The following is a 5,166-nucleotide window of genomic DNA, read 5'->3' as shown; positions in this document are numbered from 1 at the left end:
GTCAAATGGAAAAAAAATATTAAAAAGGGGGCAGCTAGGTGGTGCAGTGGATAAAGCACTGGCCCTGGATTCAGGAGGACCTGAGTTCAAATCTGGCCTCAGACACTTGACACTTACCAGCTGTGTGACCCTGGGCAAGTCACTTAACCCTCATTGCCCTGCAAAAAAAAAATTAAAAGTCAAATGGAGAAGTTTATGTCTTCATCCAAAATGGAGCTTTTCTTAAATGGAAGAGTAGTATAAACATCCCTGAGCTTTAGGAATATAAATTTGGCAGCTGTGTATGGGATAAATTGGAGAGAAGAATGACTGTTCTCAAGGATCTCAATTAGTTGGCAGTTGTTCAGGATAGAAGTAATGAGGATCTGGACTAAGGTTTTGGGGTATGAGTAGAGAGAGGGGGCTAGGAGTTAAAAATTTGAATGAGGAAAAATTGGCAAAATTTGGTAAAGTGGCAGGAGGTGCTTAGGGTATCTTTGGTGAAGCACAAAGTGATGCAGATGATTTTATAAAATAAGTTAAAAAGGAATAGATTTAGGGAAATCCATAGGAAAGAAATCAAAATCATTCCAATGAAAGTCATCTAAAATTAATATGGTTTTAAAAATTGCAATGTAATAATTACAAAGGGAAATACAAGTACATTTTTGTTTAATCAGGCTTCAAACATTTGAAATGAGAACCTTGATAAACACAGCAGGATTGTTCTGTCTTTATTAATTAGACTAGTCTTTGTAAAGCACTCTGAAGATGAAAAGCACTATATAAACACTATATATGCTTGTTATTTTGGAAATTAAACATGCATTCATGTATACTTATAGAACTGATAGATCTTCCTTAATCTTAATGGGCTAGATTTTCCCATCGCATATTTCCCTAGTGTTTGCTGAATTTCCATTGACTTCCTAGTGTATATTTTTTTAATGAACTCTATGAATATGAGAGCATTTTATCTCAGTTGTGAGCCATATTATTGAGTGTTCTGGGAGATGATTTGTGTTTTTTAATGAAGTGTAAAAGAAGAATGTATATTTTGCTCTATTTTACATTTGGTTCTTTACTTTTTTACTCTCTTCGATATACTTTCCAAAGGTTATTGTATATACTGTCCCATAGACATGAAAAACTATGGTGGAAACTATCTTTGAATTAGCACAATCTTGATTACCAATTTTATTCATTGAAGAATAGTCTTATTAGCTGAGGGATTGTGCCCCACTTTAAGTAAAGTGACTGCCATTCTTCATTACTTTATAAAAGTTTACATAAAGTTACCAGGCATGCATAAATATACACATATGTATGTAGATATTTACATATGTGTTATATTCACATAATTAATATACACAGGCATATACATATACATGTGGTACTATTTAAATGTAAAATTGTCTTAGCCTCAGGTCTTCTGGGTAAATGGATTGAGTTTGATAAAATATCATAAGCCCTTGGGGCAGCTAGGTGGTGCAGTGAATAGAGCACCAGCCTGGGATTCAGGAGGACCTGAGTTCAAATCCAGCCTCAGACACTTAACAATTACTAGCTGTGTGACCCTAGGCAAGTCACTTAACCCCAATTGATTCACACACAAAAAAATATCATAAGCCTTTGACCCTGCCCAAATTGTGCCAGTAAATAAGCATATATCAAGTGTCTACCATGTGCCAGGTACTATGCTGAGTTCTGGGGTTTACTGTATTATTTCTTTACAGAAAAAATCCCAACTAATTTTTATTGCTTTCCCCTTATGGGAATGCATCTTCACTTTAATCATGAGTAGGAAAACCAAGTCATGTCAAGTCAATAAGCATTTATTAAGCATTACTATATGCCAGGCATTGTTCTAAGCACTAGGGATAGAAAAAAAAGGCAAAGACTGTCCTGGCTCTCAAGTAACTCATAATCTCAAGTAACTTACAATGGAGGATACAATATGCTAACAACTTTGTTCAAATATGATACATAAGAGTAAAAATTGGAGATGATCAATAGAGGAAAGACACTAGCATTAAGGGGGCTTGGAAAGCTTTTTTTTTTTCAGAAGGTAGAATTTTGGATGTAATTTGAAGGAAGACAGGGAAGCTAGAAGACAGATGAGTGGAAGAATTTTAGGTGTAGGGCAGACAGTGAAATGCATACATCCAGGAGTTAGAATGTCATGTACAAGCAAAAGTAAGAGTTCAGTGCTCCTAGATTATGTAGTACAGAAAGGTCAGAAAAGTATAAGAAAATTGGGTAGGTAGGAAGAAGCCTGATTATGAAAGCTTTTAAAAGCCAAACATAGGCTTTAAAATTCATATTTAAGCCTTGAGCTAAAGGGAAGCCACCTGAGTTCATTGAGCAGAGGAGAAACATGGAACATCTACACTTTAGAAAGATCACTTTGATAGCTAAATGGAGTGGAGAAACACTTGAGACAGGGAGACCAACAAAAAGACTATTGCCACAGTTCAGCCATGAGGTGATGAGAGCATGCACCAAGGTGGTAGCAGTGTCAGAGGAGAGAAGGAGGTATATAGGAAAGTAGGTATATAGAGAAGATGTTATGAAGGTAGAATCAAGACTTGGCAACATGTTGGATATGTGGGTTGAGAGAGGGTAAGGAGTTTTTTAAGAAGAGTTAACACATTGCCAATCTATGTGACTGGGATGATGGTGGTACCCTTGAGTATATTAGGGAAGTTAGGAAGAGAGAGTTCATTTTTAAATACATTGAGTATAAGATATTTATGGGATACCCTGTTTAAGATGACCAATAAGCTGTTGGAAATGTGAAGCAAGAGATAGGAGAGGTTAGAGTTGAATAGATAAATCCGATAATCATCTTCTGAGAGACAATATTACTGAATTTCTGGGAGCCTATGGCATCACCAAATGAAATGATAAACACAAGAGAGAACTCAGGACAGAGACTTGAAGTACCCACATTTAACAGGTATCACATGTATGAACATCTAGCAAAGGAGACTGAGGAGTAGAGAGACAAGAGAAAACCCAGGAGACAGCAGTGTCTTGAAAATTTACAGAGAATAAAGTATCAAGGAGAGGAGTACAACTGATAGTGTCAACAGCTGCAGAAGGATAAGGATTCCAAAATACTTTATAAGGAAACCACATCTTGCTAAAAGGCATCATAGACAATGAAGTAATATCAATATTAAACATACATGTACCAAATGCATAGCATCAACATTCTTAAAGGAATAGTTAAATGAATTACAGGAGAAAATAAGTAGTAAAACTATACTGGTGGGGGACCACAACTTTTTCCCTCTCAAATCTAGGTGAATCTAACCAAAAAATAAATAAGAAAAAAGCTAAGGAGATGAATAGAATCTTTGGAAAATTAAATAGGAATGACCTCTGGAGAAAACTGAATGGTAAAAGAAAAAAATACACTGTTTTCTCAGGTGTACATGGCACATTCACAAGATACAGAAAAGCAGAAGTATTAAATTACCCTTTTAATGCCATAATGCAATAAAATCATATTCAATAAAGGACCGTGGAAACATAGATTAAAATTGAATAAGAAAGGGGGGGGGGGCAGAGCCAACATGGTGGAGGAAAGACTGTGACTCTTGGAGCTCCTGACAAATCTGTCCACATACCTCCAAAAATGCCATAAGACAACTCTTGGAGCAGCAAAACCATCAAAAGAACAGAGTGAGACCATTTTCCAGCCAAAAATGGCTTAAATAGGTGGCAGGGATCATCTGTTGTACTAGGGTAAGAGAGGAGCTCAGCCTGTGGTGCAGATCCAGCCCCAGGCAGGCCCTGCCTCCAGATCCTCATAATCTTCAGCATCAAAGGCTTCTTCTTAAACTCAGCTCACAGACTGGTGAGGGGGTGCAGCAGTTGGCTGGTGAGAAATAGTAGGGAGTCTCTGCTGAAGCAGAGGCAGAAGCATTGTGGTGTTATTCAGGAAGTGGACTTGAGTGACAGTGGCCCAGTGAGGGAGGGGCTCAGCCACACCAAGCTTTCAACTGTAGAGAATCAGATTTCAATCAGATTTCTGATTCCAGGTTAAAGTACTATCAGGTCCATGGTTACTTACAGGCCATATGGACTGAGAACTAGCATCTCCTTAAATTGTATCACCTGGGATCCCCTGTAGCTTGGGATAGTGTATCCTGGAAGCAGTGCTCCACTTTAAGAAGGAGTTAAAAGCCAAGAAATAGGCAAGATGAGCAGGCAGAGAAAGCAGCAGACCATTGACAGTTTCCTTGGTGGCCAGGTAGATCAAAATACACCTTCAGAAGAAGATAACAAATTCAAAGCTCCTACATCCAAAGCTTCCAAGAAAAATAAGAATTGGTCTCAGGCCATGGAAGCACTCAAAAAGGACTTTTCAGATCAAGTAAGAGAGGTAGAGGGAAAAGTAAGAGAGGTAAAAGAAAAAAAGGAAAGAGAAATGAGAGTGATGCAGAAGGGTGATGAAAAAAAAGTTAACAACTTGAAAAGCCAAATTGGCCAAATGGAAAAGGAGGTACATAAACTCTGAAGAAAATCATTACTTAAGAATTAGGATAGAGTAAATAGAAGCTAATGACTTCATGAGAAATCAAGACACAATAAAACAAATCCAAATGAATAAAAGAAATAGAAGGCAATATGAAATATGTCCTTGGAGAAACAGCTGACCTGGAAAATAGATCCAGGAGAGATACTTTGAAAATCATTAGACTACCTGAAAACCATCATCAAAAAGAGAGCTTAGATAGCATCTTTCAGGAAATTGTCAGGGAAAATTGCCCTGATATTCTAGAAGCAGAAGGTAAAACAGAAATTGAAAGAATCCACCAAGTACCTCCTGAAAGAGATTCAAAAAGGAAAACTTTCAGGAATATTATAGCCAAATTCCAGAGATCCTAGGTCAAGAAGAAAATATTTCAAGCAGCTAGAAATAAGAAATTAAAATACTGTGGAACTACAGTCAGGATAACACAAGATCTATTAACTTCTACATTAAAGGATCAGAGATGCATGGAATATGATATCCTGGAGGGCAAAGAATTGGGATTACAACCAAGAATCACCTACCCAGCAAAACTGAATATAATCTTTCAGGGGGAAAAATGGGATTTCAATAAAAAAGAAGACTTTCAGACATTCATGATGAAAAGACCTAAAATTAATAGAAAATTTGACTTTCAAATGCAA

The sequence above is a fragment of the Dromiciops gliroides genome, chromosome 2 (assembly GCF_019393635.1).
Source record: "Dromiciops gliroides isolate mDroGli1 chromosome 2, mDroGli1.pri, whole genome shotgun sequence".
NCBI classification, from domain to species: domain Eukaryota; kingdom Metazoa; phylum Chordata; class Mammalia; order Microbiotheria; family Microbiotheriidae; genus Dromiciops; species Dromiciops gliroides.
The sequence above is the reverse complement of the archived record's forward strand: the minus strand, read 5'-3'. Positions refer to the sequence as shown.